The 18,684-nt window shown below is 38.3% G+C and overlaps 1 pseudogene; it reads left to right on the plus strand.

The window, feature by feature from the left end:
• LOC125366957 overlaps positions 1-8,333 on the plus strand; it is a 43,427-nt pseudogene extending 35,094 nt beyond the window's left edge.
• The last annotated feature ends 10,351 nt before the right edge of the window (positions 8,334-18,684 follow it).

The raw sequence follows: 18,684 nt of genomic DNA on the forward strand, positions 1-18,684 counted from the left end.
CCCTTATACTGTTATAACTTACTTTGGCTGTCTTTCTTGGAGTAAGAGTTTCTCTGGAGTGGTAAAACTGAGATCTCAGAGGGAGCTTAACTAGGGATCTGCTCCTCCTCTGCCATCTTCCTTGAAGTCTCTATGTCTTCTTTTGTGTGAATGTGTCTATAATTTTGCATGGTCATGACATTCTCTGGTAGAATTCTGTTAAATGTGTTACCTGTATCTTTCATTGTATGTTATTCTCCTTCCTGAATAGTTGATCTTAAATTAGTCCTTCTGCTTGATCACTGAAGTCCTTGCAAGTTCATTCATTGTTTCTTATATTTGTTCTAAAAAATTTTTTCCATGTCTTCTATTCCACTGTCAAAATTTTCCATTTCATATTTTTTTATTTCTTTCCCTCATACTTGATTATTTTTATGGCTTTATTTTAGGTCTTATATGGACTCCTTTACCTCCTTAAGGTTATCTGTGTCTTCTCTCATATTATTTTGTTGGGAGACTATGTTTTCATTGGACCCCTTTCCATCTTCTGATATTCATTTATGTCTCTTTGTAGATGACATGAATTATTGTACTAATCTTTAGGCCAACCATGCTCACAAATTGCCTTCTGTAGGTTCTTTTTCTTTTCATAAACATTTTTACCATTGTATTTTCAAAGCATAGTTAGAACTGTCTTCTAACTCCTTCATTGTCTACCCTGTAACCTGCTTATTTTCTGTAAGAATCAATTTTTCCTTAATTTCCATTTTCATGTATTTCTGTGGATACTTTCAGTCCATTTTGAATCACTTCTATTTCCATGTTGCTTCCATTGATTCCTTCTTTACACAATGTGCCTTCATTTCATTATATTCATTTCATTAGAATGTCCACACTCCCACATTCCATTGCATACATATATAAGACAAAACATAAGGAAAAATACTGTTATCCTCCTTACTCCTCTGTTTTCCTTCTTTCCAGTATCTCAACCCAAATATATTGGGAAGAGAGTAGTGATTAATGCAATTTCTTATTGTGGCCTTGGAAGATGGATTTCTATGTAAACCTTCCTCACAATTCTTTCTGCATCCCCCTTGTTAAAGTTTCCTCTCTCAATAGTTAGTGCCTGGGATTTGGGTGATTGCGTTTGGTTTCCCTACATAAATAAAAATTTCCCTCAAATGATATTTAAGATCTAATTATGTTTATTGTTGCAGGAAGAGCTGTTCATTAGTTTGGGTTTGTGAGCACAGTTTCCTATAGAATCTTCATTAAATGGGGCTTTGCTTCTGAAAGATGCTATTTACTTGAAACTACCTTAGCTCAACCCGCAATATAACTACATAACCTATGCTACATAGAGACTTACATACAAATTTTCACATAGGTGGAGATTATTACTTAAAAGGAAGTGAAAAGAATATTCAGTGTCTCATGAAAGCCTCCTCTATGTTTAATGGAAAAAACTTTGCTGTGCTCCATGTGTGTGGTAGTGAGGATAAAGCAAGCTCTTTCTCATTTAACTAAGTGTCTGAGGGGATTGACAAATTCCTTTCATGTCCATATATAATAGTATATACCAGCACAAGACATGAAATTCATATTCCATCCAGATTGGTGATAATGTTTTGACATATTTATTGGCAGAAGTGCAAACATTCAGTCCATAAAAGTCATGAGTTTGCAATCAACCTCCTGAATTTCTATGTTCACCATGCAGGTTTTCCATCAAGAACTACCAGTTTGTTTTGGCCTTTGCTTTTGCCATTGAAGAGATCAACAAAAACCCTGACCTTTTATATAACTTGACTTTAGGATTTGATATCTATGATATTTATTATGGACAATGGACATCATTTAAAAATCCCTTCACTTGCCTCTTTGGGAAGTACAAGATTCCAAACTATAACTGTATGAGAGAGAGCAAGTCTATAGCAGTACTTACAGGAAATTCAGGAGCAATATCTTCCCTGATTGGGACACTGCTGGACATCTACATGTTTCCACAGGTGAGAGTGGGAAGGGAGCAGGATATTAAAAATGACTAATTTAGGTCACTTCAGGCATTAGAAGACAATACTAAAAACAGACTGGATTTATGAACCAATCAAATTTTGTCAAATGATAGAGTGAATAGTCAAAGACAATTGTATATATTCCCACTGGTTTGGAAAAGGGTATAAAAATGTTAGAGAAGACAAAGGGACTTTTCTGGAGTTTTAAGTTTGATTTTCTTAAAGATCAGGAAATGTCAAATGATTTTAAAATGTCAAGAGATATTGAGCTGTGTGCTAGTCACTCACATTTGTAATCCTAGTGGCCCAAGAAACTTATTTCTAATTGAAGAGAAAAAAGTGGACACTAATACGTGTTTCAAATAGTAGAGTGTTGCCTTCCAGGGAAAGGGCAAGAACTACATGAGGCCCTGATTTCCTGGATCTGTACTGACACACACACACACACACACACACACACACACACACACACACACACGTGTACCTATTGTGGTAGAACTTCATGGTGCAACTTCTCTGGGAAACACAGTAAGTATAAAAAATGACCATCAGAATACTGAAGAGTATCTTCTCTTTGAGGAGGTTGGTGTTACAGGGATGTGGAAAGCAGCAGCAGAAGGAGTAAATAGGTGGGCAAATAAAATATAATGCTCAATGTACATATGTGGAAATGGAACTACTAAGGTCGGAGAATACAGAGGCTGGAAATACATGACTGGAGTTGATGATAACTGACAAAAATGAGGAGACATCATACAAAGAAATTGATGCATTGTACAATAATTTGTAAGTTTAAATTCTTTTCAAAAACTAAAAGAAAACCCACTTTTCACTTACTTCACATGGTTATATAATACACACCATGTCTGAGATTATGACAGATGGAAATCATATCATTCATGAAGTGTCCTACTTTCATTCTCTTTAGATTACCTCTGGTCCTTTTGATCATACCCTGCGTGATAATAACAACTTTCGTGGTCTCTATCAGATGGCTCCAAAGGACACATCAATAGCAAGTGCAATGGTCTTATTACTGCTTCACTTCAGGTGGAATTGGGTGGTACTGATAACCTTACAAGATGAGAATGATTTGTGGATTCTTCCTGCATTGAAAGAAGAGATGGACAAGAACAGAATTTGTATAGACATTGAGCTAGCATTTCCAAAACAGTTCCTCTTAAATATTTTCAAATTCATGGGAAGTTATAACCACATAAATAAATCTACATCAAATATCCTCATCTTCCATGCTGATAATGAATTCCTACATCATGTAATGATTTTTGTTGAGCAATTTTTAATAAAAGGCAAAGTTTTTATCATGGACTCAGTGTTCGACTCAACCAGCAGAAAAAAATACTTTGTTCTAGGTTCACTGCATGTACATCTCATTTTTTCACACTATCACCCAGATGTTTCTGGATTCATAAATTTTGTCAAGGCAGTTAGCCCTTCTAAATACCCACAAGACTTTTTCCTTGCTAAACTGTGGTTTCTCTCTTTTAATTGCTCAGATTCTGAGTCTGACTGTGTAATATTGGAGAATTGTCCTCATGATGCCTCCATGGATTGGTTGCCTGTGCACATTTTTGACATGACTATGTCTGGAGACAGTTACAATATATACAATGCTGTGTATGCTGTGGCCCAGGCTCTCCATGAAATGCTTCTTCATCAAACAGAACAACAAACAATGGGAAATTGGAAAGGGACAGTGCCTTCCCCTGCACAGGTAAGGAAGGCTGTGTTGATGGCACACAACAAGAATATACTCACTTCATAGAGGGGTTTCTAAATACATGAAATTAACTATTTCTGGTTTTCAATAAACAAAGAAACTATACATGTTTAAATGTCTGTGACATTCTGTAGACATGTGTTCATGTACTCTACAGGAAAAGCAGGCCACTAAAAAGGATAAGTTGTATTTCATGCGTCTAAAAATTCTTTTAGTTACAATTAACATCAACATGATAATAGGTAATGTTTTGAAAACTGTAAAATCACCATTTCACTCTGCAAAGTAATTGCAAATGATGAAATCCCGTACATAGTTAACTATATTTACATTATTAATCAAGATTTGTTCTACTTTATATATTGAATTTTACAAACTTCAAGATAAAGACATTGACAAAAAGTGGTGGTTGTAGGAAACTGTAGATAGGCGACTTAAAATTGTCTCACTCATGACTATTTACATGGAATTCGTTTCTCTTGCAAAGAGTCCTTCCATTACTGTACAGAAGGGCCAGCATTCAGAAAGGCTATTTATATTCTCCTGTAAATTATCTTCTGGGATACTTCATTACAATCCTCTGGTATTCTGGAATTCTGAACCAGAAATTTATGGCAATCAGGAACTTTTCTTAGTTTAGGTCTTTTCTGGGATGTACAGCACCATCAGCCAGTGTATCTCTTTTAGTTGCATCCTTTTCTGAAGAACATCCAATTTCACAATTCTGCTGGAGATAAAGTGGTTTTGCATGATGAAAGGAAATTGAAACCAGAGTTTGATCTTGTGAATATTTGGAATTTTCCAGAAGGTCTTGGACTTAAAGTGAAAGTGGGAAAGTTTTCTCCATATACTCTACAAGGACATCAACTATCTTTATCTGAAGATATGGTAGAGTGGGCCATAGAAGATATAGAGGTGTGCTGGATATCTTTCTAATGATTTTGAGAATATGTAATTAAGCAAAATTCATTCGTAAGTTTTATACCTGGTTGGATGCTAGCAACTTACTCCTATAATGAACTACTTAGCTGGCTGAGGTCTGAATATCATGTTTTCAAATCAGTGCTAGGAGGAAAGCCTGTGAGATGCCTCACCAATTACCCATGAATTCAGTGGGAAGTGGAGCTCTGGATCAATCATTAGCGTAAGCCAAAAGCAACAAACCTCAGATACACATCCTAGGCTTTCAATTCAAGTCTTAGTCTCACACACACACACACACACACATACACACACACACACATACACACACACACAAATTTGTACCGTAAAAAGAAGGTATTGTACCATTAAATATTTTCCACTTAAGAAATTCCGTGGATGGACTACTCTATAGGAAAGGAACAGAATAATTTAAAAGGGTGGAGCATTCATGGCACATGTTTGTAATTCTATTTTCTCAAGCTGTCAGCTGTCTGCTTTAGATTTCAGATTACATGCCAGGTCAAGTCTGTAGAAAAGTCTGTGAGACCATTATCTCAATTAACTACTAAATAGCTGAAGTGGAGATTTGCCTCAAGTGGTAAAATCCTAATCTTGAGCAAACAATTCTCAAAGGCAGGGCCCAGACTCTGAGTTCACACTACCTTACCTACGTAAATGTAACTCCTCTGTACATCACCTTGACAACAAAATTACATCAATAAAAGGAAAAAATGTTACTAGTGTGTTTCTCAATGTTTACTGAGAATGGTATCGTAAAATATCATTTACATTTCTTTTGTCTGTCATAGGGCTTGAACTCTGGGCCTTGGTGTGTGCCTGAGTTCTTCGCCTCAAAGCTAGACATCTACAACTTGAGCCACATCGCCACTTCTCGTTTTTCTGGTGGTTAATTGGTGATAAGAGTCTCACGGACTTTCTTTTCCTTCCTGGCTTTGAACTGCGGTCCTGAGATCTCAGCCTCCTGAGAACCTTGGATTGCAGGCATGAACCATTGGTGCCCAGCTAAACTGCAGTTTACTCAGCAGGTTTCTCTGCTGTGACAAAATATCAGAGCAAGTGTTTTGTGTGTTTTAGATGTAATATTTTGCTCCATCTCCTGGAAGTTTTATTCAATACTTAATTGCCTGCTACTTAGGCACATATACTGAGAGATATCAGTGAAGAAGCATGAGCTTTAAAAACAAGATTCTCAGCACATGGCCCCTGGATGAATCAGAAGATATGATGATCCTGGGGTTCAAATAACTCTGAAAAGGGAAGGCTTGTGCATTTCTGTGCAGCATAGTTTGAATGCTTTAAAAATGACTTTCCTCCTTATTCCTCATCACTCTCATATGTGTAGGAGAGAAATGATAACATGAATTCGAGAAACTCCACAATGCTAGTCAGTAGGAATTACTTTCTTACTAATAATTTCCACAATACTCAACATTTAACAGGTTAAGTAGAGATCAAGAATTTAGAACACAAGCAGTTTTGGGGATATGAGGTGGAATCTATAACGGTATTCAATTAAATGACCAGATTTATGTGCATAAACCATGATGCTTAATAAAACAATGGAATTATTAGAGTGTCATGTGAAAGTCTGTTGGGTTACTGATACATATCTGGCTTTCTTTAGCCGCCACACTCTGTCTGCAGTGCGAGTTGCCCTCCTGGATTGAGGAAATCCCCTCGGGAAAGAAAGGCTGCCTGTTGTTTTGATTGCACTCCTTGTTCAGAAAATGAGATGGCTAATGAGACAGGTAAGTGCATGACTTAGGCAGAAAATTCATACTCCTTCTTAGTGTCCCCCAAACAAGGCAATGCAAAGGTTGTGTATTAGGATTGCAGCATCAAAGCATCTTTTTCTTCACTTGGTAATCTAATTGTGACCATCATGCTACTGCTCCTTGATAAAGAAATCGTGAGCTCTGAATTACGTGTGTTTTTAATTTTTTCGACATTGTTCAATGCATGTTTACTCACGTAATCACCAGTATAAGTTTAATATTTGTGATATTAATTTTTTCGACATTGTTCAATGCATGTTTACTCATGTAATCACCAATATAAGTTTAACATTTGTGATATTAAGTACAAAGCCTTTTTAAAGGTATGCTCTCCTTTTTCTTCAAAATGAACTTTAACACAAAAAAAGGACCTTTCATAATTTTATATCCACTCCCCAGAAATGTTCTTCCAACAAAGCAAGTGCTGTGGGTTGAGTTATGTGGAAGAAGCAGGCACAGTTTTGTTTTTTTCCATAGCGTAAATTTAGGTCTTCAAAAATTGATTTGATTTTCAGTTGATCAGCCCTTTGTTAAGTAGGAGAGACAAATATAACAATGGCAAGGAAGGGCTACATGGCTCGGATTTAGTTTGCACACAGACATTTAGAGAGGTGAACGCTTATTATGCACAGTTGTGGATGAGTGTTTTGACTAGTGTAGATAAGGCTAAGAATAACTATGGCAGCATAAAGTGGTATAGAAAATTTTTATTGGGATATTAGAAAGGGCAGTAAATAACATGTTTGATATTTCATAGTGGCTAAGAAAAGGTGAGAATGCATGTCAGGATATGATGAAGACATAAAATAATACTGAACAAGTCTGGTAATAGTTACTTTCACGATAATAAGTATAGATATGTTAGATATGTTGGAATTGTCTCTATGTATAGTCTTGCTAACTTCCCTTTAAGTACTGAAAGGGCCTAATGGTTATTTGAATTCCTCACCAGACATGGAGCAGTGCGTGAAGTGCCTATATCACCAGTATGCCAACACAAAGGGAACCCAATGCCTCCAAAGAGCTGCAAATTTCCTGGCTTATGAAGAGCCCTTGGGGATGGCCTTGGCCTGCACTGCTCTTTGTTTATCTACACTCACAGCAGTTGTTCTTGGAGTCTTTGTGAAACATCAGAGCACACCTATTGTCAAAGCTAATAACCAGGCTCTCAGCTATATCCTGCTCATCTCCCTCATCTTCTGTTTTCTCTGCCCCCTGCTCTTTATTGGCCATCCCAACACCATCTCCTGCATTCTGCAAGAAACCACATTTGGAGTTGCATTCACTGTAGCTGTTTCTGCTGTCTTGGCCAAAACAGTAACTGTGGTTCTGGCTTTCAAGGTCAATTTTCCAGAGAGAAGGATGAGGTGGCTGCTGGTGTCAGGGGCTCCTAACTTCATCGTTCCCATCTGTACTCTGATCCAGGTGACTCTCTGTATACTCTGACTAGGGACTTCACCACCCTTCATTGACACAGATACACACTCAGAACATGCTCACATCATCATCCTGTGTAACAAGGGCTCCCTCATTGCCTTCTACTGTGTCTTGGGATATCTGGTTTTCCTGGCCCTGGCCAGTTTCACTGTGGCTTTCCTGGCCAAAAACCTCCCTGACACCTTCAATGAAGCCAAGTTCCTGACCTTTAGCATGCTGGTGTTCTGCAGTGTCTGGTTCACTTTTCTGCCTGCCTACCACAGTGCCAAAGGGAAGCTAATCGTGGCTGTAGAGGTCTTCTCCATCTTGGCTTCCAGTGCAGGGCTCCTGGGCTTCATCTTTGCACCCAAGTGCTACATCATCTTGTTGAAGCCAGATAGAAATGTTCTGCACAGCTTTAGGAACAAAATACACACTGGGAGAAATAGTTCTTCTTAACATGAAACTTACATGTACAATCAAATATATGCAAGGTTGAGACCAAATTTGCATTCTTTTTTTTCATCTGATGTTTATATTGTTGCAATCAATTCAATGAATAAGTGATACTCGTTCATTTCTCTAGTAATGGTACAATCAGAAATTACAATCAGAACAATGAATCTCTGAATTTCATTTTGTGTGTTTTTTATTTCTTTTTACTCTGCACTTACACAATCAGTTCCAATAGAATATATTCACTGTTACTCATTTTCTAATTGTGCTTCCTGAATCACTTCCCTAAAATTTCCTCATTTCCAGTCATAGGTCATGAATTTAAAGCCTGGGTAATGTCCTTGTTGTTTTATGCTCAAGGCTAGTGCTTTAATCCTTGATGCAGAGCTCTACTTTGGCCTCTCTGATAGTTAAATTGGAATAAGGTTTTCTTGACTTTACTGTCTAAATTGGCTTTAAACCCTAATCACAAGAGCATAGCTTCCTGTATATCTGGGTTTATGGATACATTTCTAGCTTTTAAATTACATCATGTTCCTGCGTGCGCATTGCTATTCTTCTTAGTCATAATTCATTTATATTTTCATCTTTAAAAAGTTCCATGTTGGGGCTGGGAATATGGTTTAGCGGTAGAGTGCTTGCCTTGCATGCATGAAGCCCTGGGTTCAATTCCTCATTATGCCAAAAACATAAAAAATGCACAAGTGGCCCTGGAGCTCAAGTGGTAGCAAGCTAACCTTGAGCAAAATGAAGCCAGGGACAGTGTTCATGCCCTGAATCCATGCCCCAAGACTGGCAAAAATAAATAAATAAATTAATTAATTAATTAATTAATAATAAATAAATTCCATATCTTCAATTGAGTGTATTTTGCATAAGTGTTGCATTTCCATGCACACATCTGCCATTTTCTATATTCCTCAATCTGTTTTTGTGGATCATCTCCCTCATTCTCTCTGATTGATTTCCTAATTCTTCCCTTTCATTTACTTCCTTATATCTCCACCTTCTCTTCTTTCCTTATATTGATTTACAATTTCAATAATGGGTTGATTTGCTACAAAAATATTCAATTATATATAAGGTATTGGCTTTATGAAGTAATACCTGATGAATGTAGAGATTCATAATTTGCTTGCCTATGGCTGGATATACTGTTCAACTTATTCTAGTTCAATCACTTAAAAAATATTGTATGTATGAAATTACATACATCTTATCTGTGTATTTTTTCATGTTATCATTTGATGTTACAACTTTTGATAAAAGTAATGTCACATTTCTAATATTTTAATTCTATATGAAATGTATTATTCATCATTAAAAGGCCTGAATTATTGCTTTCTATATTATATTTAAGAAATACATGACTATTTAAGAGATATGATCACATAATGGAATGCCATTCTACTCTTTCCTATTGTTCATTGCACATTTCTTCTGAAATATTCATTCCTTACTAAATGTATATTATTATCTTTACATACTTCTATACTGATTCCCAATCAAACATGTCAATTTATGAGTACAATGACATTTCATTTGTACGTGTGGGATTATATGCTGAGAATGGACTTGTATTGCTTTAGTTTTAAAATAGAATTGTTGGGCAAAATAAAGTCCTGCATTGTGTCTATGTTCCTTTCAAAAGGCATACTACTTAGCAACTATTTTTGAATTACTAGTATTTTTATCACTGGTTGGTCAAAATATTTCCATTTCTATTAAAGTTCACATTTTATCTTTCTTCTTGATTTTAGTAAATCCATCAATATAAATAGATTACTATTGATGATTAAAACACTGGTTTCCCATTTAGTAGCAAGCAGTTAACACTCATCACATAAAAGATCCCCAACTACAAGTTAAGCAGAAGTGAAAGTGCATTTTGTCCATCTGGCAGGAGAGCAAGTAATCAAGTCTGAGTAAAAAAAAAAAAAACAAAAAAAAACACATGAGATGATTCTTAAGATGTACTTTTAATGTTGGTGTGAATGTTATAGTCAATTGTACAGGTGAAGATCTTGAACTGGCATTGTTGATAATAAGACAAAGAAAAGATGACATACAAAGGATTAGTACCCATTTAAATGAGTTATAAGATAAGCAAGGCACTCAAACTGTTAGCAAATAATGCAGAGTAGTACATATTAAATACAAATATACACTATTTCATGTATATATAGTGAGTATTCACTGATTGGGGCAGAAATGTGGGTGGCCTCAGTTCTCCTCACAGCTCCATAGGATGATGTCCTCGGGCTTTTAATCACCTTATCTTCATTTGAGGCATAATATCAGAGTGAAACTCTGTGACCATCATGGGAAAATTATGTCACTTACTTTGACTTTATAGTTGCTCCTGGAAAGATATGGAAGGCCATAATCTCATTCATACACAAAAAAAGAAAAAAAAAACAAAGATGAACAACTCTTAAAGATTCAAAGAATTAAGGTAAACACAATGGATAGTATCCATGTTGGTGATTAAAACAAATCTCAGCCAGCACTTGTGGCTCTGCATAATTCCAGCTATTCAGGAGGCTGAGGTCTCAGAAATGTGGTTTAAAGCCAGGCCTGGCAGGAAATCCATGAGTTATCTCCAGTTAATCACCAGAGTACCAGAAGTGGAATTATTGGTTAAATTATGAGAGCTAGCCTGGAGCAGAAAAGAGATCATGAATAGTACCTGTGCCCTGAATTCAAGCTCCACTTCCTCCCTCCATCCCCAAAATGACTTAGACAAGTCGGAAGTCCTTTCAGATGAATCCCTAGTAACAAAGATAGGAAAATCACCTGTGTTTTGGTGATCTGCTGAAGGCACACAGAAAAGAAATTTCAAAACACTCGAGGAGGCTTGAAAAGTTACAAAACACACACTAGAGCATAGTGGCATTGAAAATTTCCCTGGCAACTGGCTGCAGAATTCCTGTTGCTTGTTGGCCATCATGCTACTTTCTTGGTTCTAGGCTGTTTTCAAAGAAAAACCCTGGAGGAGCCACTGAATGATGACAACTCTCTTAATAAATGCGTGTCACAACATTGTCAGCTATTTGTCCAGCTCTTCAAAAGAGAAGAACAAGTCAACATATTTCCTTTCACAGGATTAACCTGAACTTAAGAGCCAATGTGACATCAGGAAACTTGTAAGAGTTCTCTGTCCTTCTATATACTGGGGAACTCCACCCTACTATGTCTTATATGACCACTCCCTTTTACATCTTGCAGAACTTCAATCCCCCATGCCATCACCATATCTAGATGTCTTTTTCACTAAAGGATAAAATACCTTACACTTCAATCCTAACACAGTGGTAAATGGTTAGAAGTTTTGTATGTCCAAGCATTCCTTACTCTCTGCACTTACCTTTCCCACCTCTGGTCTTGTATAATTTTCCCTACTCCCCTGGCACTTGAGCAGCATATCCTTGCCAAGTCACCAGAGAGCCTGAAGATTACATAGGCCCCAATGAAAGTACATTGCCATGAAGCCTAGGGTCTTTCTTGAAGTTGGTAGTCTCTGATCATGGTCTCCCAGCCATCTCCTAGAAAGGTATCAATTCATATTCTAATGTGACTTGCTACCAAAACTGCTGCCTCTCTTCATGGGCCCCAGAATCTGAGGCTTTCCTTCTGTTGTTTGTGTGTCTTCTAACATTTGTTCTTATTGCTAAGCCCTTGCCTTGTAAAATTCCTGTCAAATTTTATCCAAGGACACATACACAGGTTCACCAAGAAACAGTTGCCACTAGCTACATTCTCCTGGACTGGACCAGCCATCTCTCTCTCCTACCCCTAATGTGCCCCTTGCCAGCAGGAAGTAGCCAAAGAGAATCAGCACCCCTTTTCACTTTATAATTCAGAAGCCTGGAATGATATGCTTGTCTAGGAAGGCCACCATCTCTCTATGCCTGTCTGCACATAGGCTTCCTCATCCCCTTTGTTTTCCATGCAAGAAGTCTCCAATCAGCATCTGCATTACCTAGATGATGGGCACACCTGGAGACAGTTACCTTCCCTTTCTCTGAGGGCACATCCTGGACTGCCCCAGTCATACCTCCTCGAATTGTGGGAGGTTCCCAGATGCTGAGATCATATCTGCATTCACCATGGCCACAGCTCCTCCATTTCCCTTCCTACTTAATTCCAAACCTGCCAGTGGTCAGCCCATTTCTGTGGGCCTTCCATTGCAAGGTGTGCTGGCAGTTTGCTCTCCCCCAGTGAACACTCTTCTGCCTGAACCATGGGGTGGTTTCACTTCAGCAAACCTTACACAAAGTTCAAGCCCCAGAACCAGCAAAAAAAAAATTCCTCTCAAATGAAGATTTGATTTCCATGTAAGTGTTGCAAATTCACAGATATGAGAGAATAAAAAACCAAACTACTTAGAAAGGCTCTGCTGCCTTTTCCAATGATGTTTTGAGATTGATAACTTGAGGAAAATGAGGCCTAATGAAGGATTCTCAGAAAGATCATATGATGAACGTAGAAGTGCCATCTTTACTTCAAAGAGAGACAACAGGATACATTCATTCCTAGGGATGCATGTCTCATCCCAGTAAATAACACTTGTCTGACAGCATGTATGCCTTTCTGAGAGACTTGCTTCCCCAAAGCTTATGCAACCCCTTACCCAAAATGCAGATAACAGAACGCCTTCTTTGTCTCAAGGGAAAGGATCTGTTTCATGGCAGGATTCATTCTTAGCTGCAAAGAGGGCCCCAAACACCCAGAAACTCAGAAAGTAACACCAGGAGTGATTAGAGCAAAGATCATCTGTCTTTACATAACTTTGAAGGTAGACCCCCTGCCTTTACCACCAAAATCTCTCTATCTCATGAGACCATGCACACTCTGTTATAGTGGGCTCCTGCCCTTCTGTTTGTCTGTATGATTTTTGTCAGCTTCTCTGCTTGCTTGCTTGTGTGCTTACTTGATAAATCTCTACCATATTTTTTCAACATCGTGACTTTTCCAGAAACCTTGTTCTGCAATCAAAGAACTCTAAGAGTGAAATAGAGAGGCTAAGTGTAGCTGGCTTCATCTTGGCTAGGTGCTAGTTAAGGAATTGAGGTTACCTGTTGCCATCTTGTCTTCCTGGTAAAGGAAGGTTAGGTCCTACCTCCCAGGCGAGGGGTACACCTGAATTCTGAGAGGCAGGACAGGGACTTGGACAATAGTTTAGTGGAGGTGCCAACCTTGGGTCAGAACCTGTCAACCTCCCTATGACCTGACCTCATTTATGCCCAGACCTGCTCAGATGCCATTACACCATGCATCTTGCCCTGTGTCTCCTGTCTCTCCTCCAGTCACCATGGAATCCTATATCAGCTCTCCATTTGAGTTGATCTGGTTTGTTGGAATTATTTTTCCATTCTTTGTTTGTTTTATTAATGTCATGTATCCGTTTTCTAGTAATGTTAAGTGTATTTAAGGGACATGCAGTTCATTGTGACAAAAAAAAAAAAGCCGACCTGAAATTGTTGCTTTTCCAATAAAGACTCCCAACTTGACTTCTCAAAATGTGACTTATCTCTTTTTGTGCGTGTGTGTGTGTGTGTGTGTGTGTGTGTGTGTGTGTGTGACCGATTTACCTTACAGTTGAAGACTCCCTCCTTTCAAAGAAAAACATCCTTAAACCTCACCTGGGTCCAATGACAGTTTGACTACTAGCTTGACCCAAACTTGAACATAAACTTCAGCTAGGAAAACAAAAGAAAAAAAACAAAAATGATTCCACAGAGAAAACCAAGGTAAATTTAGTTGTATTTATACAAATTTTTCATCTTAGAAACTGAAGTCAAATTTAGAGTTTGGGGATAATGCTTCACTATTAATGATTTTAAATGAGTGATAAGCAACTAATTTGAAATAAAATATGAACATGTGCCATTGTATTATAACACTATGAGCTTTCTTGACAGTTAAAAATATTTTATAGCATGTATGGTTTATGTTTATAGTGTACACAGTAAATAAAAATGTGTAAAAAATACCCATAGAATTTGCCTGCAATGGGAACATTGTTTACTTTCCTTACTTTTGGTAAACAATAAACTGAGACACTAAAATCCCAGGATGTTTCAGAAGACCCCACTGTTGTGTCTTTTTCAACTGGCTCTTCTCCACACCCACGTTCTGATAAACAAAAAGTTTGGGTCATTTGGGTTTATTTTCAGGTAAGAGAAACCATCTCTTTTCCCTTCACGTGATACAAGGAAAGCTGGGGAAAATACATTTGTATTAGAGAGAGAGAGAGAGAGAGAGAGAGAGAGAGAGAGAGAGAGAGAGAGAGAGAGAGAGAGAGAGTGTGTTACTCAGGAGACTGAGAACTGAGACTCATCATTTGAAGCAAGCTGGGACTTGAAAGTACATGAGACTATTCTACAAGTAATCAAGTAATTATGGTAAAATAGAATTTCTACTGGGATATCTTATTACATTTCTCTGCTATTTTTCATTTAGGAATCAGAAATTAAAGGCATTCAGGAATTTTTCTTAGTTCAGGTTTTCTGTTTTAATTCTCAGATGTACTTCACCATGAGATGATGCAACACCTTTTCCTGAAGAACATCCAAGTTCACAATCCTGCTGAAGTTCAACTTATTTGCATGAGGAGAGGATGACATAACCTCTTGCCATGATCACCAACCACTCAGAAAACCCAACCTACAATAAAGAGAAAAAATTCACAACAAAACATAGGTACTATTATGTCTTCATTGACATAATTTTCTCAACCAATCTTACTGCCCTTAAGCACAATGTATAAAGGATTTGGAGGCATGTTGTATACATTATTAAAAATGATTCCCTTCCAATACCTGTTGAAACAGTGTGCAACGTTGTCTTTATTGTGGCCTGGGATTTCTGAGAGAAGGGTGATCATGACAGGATGTTGACTGTACCTCCTATTGCCTGCCTGTCTACCTGCCAGCAGGCCTGCCTGCCTGCCTGCCATGATCACCCATCTCTCAGAAATTCCAGGCTACAAGAAACAGAAAAAAAATTACAGCAAAACATAGCTACTACAATGTCATAATTGACATTATTTGCTCAACCAGTCTGACTTCCCTTAAACACAAGGTATAAAGGATTTTGGGCTATGAAGTACGCATTATTAAAAATGCTTCCTTCCTAGATGTGGTATGACAATGCTCGAAGATCTGTTTATTGTATTCTGGGATTTCTGTGAGAAGGGTGATCATAACAGGATGTTGACTGTACCTCCGAATGCCTGCCTGCCTTCCTGCCTGCTTCTTGCCAGCTTGCATACCTGCCTGCCTGAATGCCTGCTATGTTCACCCATCTCTCATAAATCACAGGGTACAATAAACAGAAAAAAAAAAACTACAATACAACATAGCTACTATGATGTCATAATTGACATTATTTGCTCAACAAATCTGACTGCCCTTAACCACAATGTATACAGCATTTGGGGGCATTTTGTATACATAATTAGAAGTGTTTCCCTTCCCAGATGTGTTGAGACAGCATGAATTTCTGTTTATTTTAGCCTGGGATTTCTGAGAGAAGGATTATCATGACTGGATGTTGACACTACCTCTTAAAGCCTGCCTGCCTACTTGCCTGCCTTTAAGCCTACCTGCCTGATTTCCTGCCTGCCTGCATGCCCGGCTGTGTGCCTACCTGCCTGCCATTATCACCCATCTCTCAGAAATCTCATCCTACAAAAAAACAGAAAAAATTACAAAAAAACAGCTACTATTTTGTCATAATGGACACTATTTTCTCAACCAAACTGACTGCTATATTGTGCTAAGCACAATATATAAAGGATTTGGGGGCATGTTGTATACATTATTAAAGATGCTTCCCTTACCAGATGTGTTGAGACTGTGAATGAAGTTCTCTTTATTGTATCCTCGTATTTCTTACACAGGGCTGATCAGGACTGGATGTTGACTGTACCTCCAAATGCTTGCCTGCATGACTGCCTTCCTGCCTGCTTGCCTGCCTGCCTGCCATGATCACCCATCTCTCAGAAATCACAGGTTACAATAAACAGAAAAAAATTGCAACACAACGTACCTACTATTATAACATAATTGTCTTTTTTTTTTTTTTTTTTTTTTTTTTTTGGCCAGTCCTGGGCCTTGGACTCAGGGCCTGAGCACTGTCCCTGGCTTCTTCCCGCTCAAGGCTAGCACTCTGCCACTTGAGCCACAGCGCCCCTTCTGGCCGTTTTTCTGTATATGTGGTGCTGGGGAATCGAACCTAGGGCCTCGTGTATCCGAGGCAGGCACTCTTGCCACTAGGCTATCTCCCCAGCCCCTGTCATTGTTTGCTCAACCAATCTTACTGCCTTTAAGCCCAATGTATAAAGGAGTTGGGGCATGTTGTATACATTAAAAATTCTTTCCTTCGCAGATGTTTTAAGACTATGTATGAAGTTGTTATTGTAACCTGGGATTTCTGAGAGTGGGGTGTTCATGATAGGATGTTGACTGTACCTCCTAATGCCAGCCTGCCTGCCTGTCTGCAATGATCACCCATAACTAAAAAATACCAGGCTACAATAAACAGAAAATTTACAAAAAAACATAGTTACTTTTATGTCACAATTGATATATTTGCTCACCAAATCTTATGGCACTTAAGGACAGTTTATAAAGCATTTGGAGGCATGTTGTATAAATTATTAAAAATCATTGCCTTCCTAGATGTGTTGAGACAGTGCATAAATTTTTGTTTATTGTAGCCTGAGATTTTTGAGATAAGGATGATCATGACAGGATGTTGACTCTACCTCCTAATGCCTGCCAGCCTGCCTTCCTGCCTGCCTGCCTTCTGCCTGCATGCCTGCCTGCCTGTCCTGATCAGTCATCTCTCAGCAATCCCAGACTACAATAAACCGAAAAAATTTACAAGAAAACATAGCTAGTATATTGTCATAATTGACATTATTTTCACAACCAATCTGAATGCCCTTAAGCACAATGTATAAAGGATTTTGGGGAATGTTGTATACGTTATTAAAAAATGCTTGCCTGCCCAGATGTGTTGAGATTGTGCACAAAGTTCTGTGTTTTGTAGCCTTGGATTTCTGAGAGATGGGTGATCATGACAGGATGTTGACTGTACTTCGTAATGCCTGCCTTCCTGCTTACCATGATCATCCATCTCTCAGAAATCACATGCTACAATAAACAGAAAAAATTAACAACTAAACATAGCTACTATAATATCATTACAGACATTATTTGCTCCACCTGTCTGACTGCCAGAAAGCACACTGTATAAAAAATATGGGGGCATGTTGTATACATAGATATAAATGCTTGCCTTCCCAGATGTGATGAGACAGTGCATGAATCTCTGTTTATGGGATTCTGGGATTCTGAGATAAGGGTTATCATGACTGGATGTTGACTGTACCTTCTAAGGCCTGCCTGCCTGTTTGACTGCCTTCCCGCCTACCTGCCTGCCTGCCTGCCTGGCATCATCACCCATTTCTCAACAATCACAGGCTACAATAACCAGAAAAAATTTACAACAAAACAAAGCTATTATTATGTCATAATTAATGTATTTGCTCAACCAATCTGACTGCCCTTAACCACAATATATAAAGGATTTGGGGGCATGTGTATACATTATTTAAAATGTTTGTCTTCCCTGATGTGTTGAGACAGTGCAGAAAGTTTTCTTTACTGTAGACTGGGATTTCTGAGTGAAAATTATTATGACAGGATGTGGACTGTACCTCCTAATGCCTGCCTTCCTGCCTTCCTGCCTTCCTGCTGGCTTGCTTGCCTGCCTACCTGCCTGCCTACATGCCTGCCTGACTGCCCGACATGATCACCCATCTCTCAGAAATCCCAGGCTATAATAAAGAATAAAAAATTGCAACAAATAATAGCTACTATTATATCATAATTGACATTTTTTGCTTAGCCTTTCTGACTGCCACTAAGCACTAGGTTTCAGGTATTTATGGGCATGTTGTATACATTATTGAAAATACTTCCCTTCCCAAACATCTGGAGAAAGTGCACGGATTTCTGTTTATTGTAGCCTGGGATTTGTGAGAGAAGCTTGATTCTGACAGGATGTTGACTATACTTCCTAATGCCTGTCTCCTTCCTGCCTGCTTTCCTGCAGAGTGCTTGCCTGCCAGCCTGCAAGCCTACCTGCCTGCCAGGCTTCGTGACTGCCTGCCATGATCACACATCTCTCAGATATCACAGTGTACAATAAACAGATAAAAATTACAACAAAACATAGCTACTATTATGTCATAATTGACATATTTGTTCATCCAAACTGACTGCCCCTAAGCGCAATGTATAAAGGATTTGTGGATATGTGGTATACATCATTAAAAATG

This window comes from Perognathus longimembris, chromosome 18, assembly GCF_023159225.1.
Source record: "Perognathus longimembris pacificus isolate PPM17 chromosome 18, ASM2315922v1, whole genome shotgun sequence".
Taxonomy (NCBI): domain Eukaryota; kingdom Metazoa; phylum Chordata; class Mammalia; order Rodentia; family Heteromyidae; genus Perognathus; species Perognathus longimembris.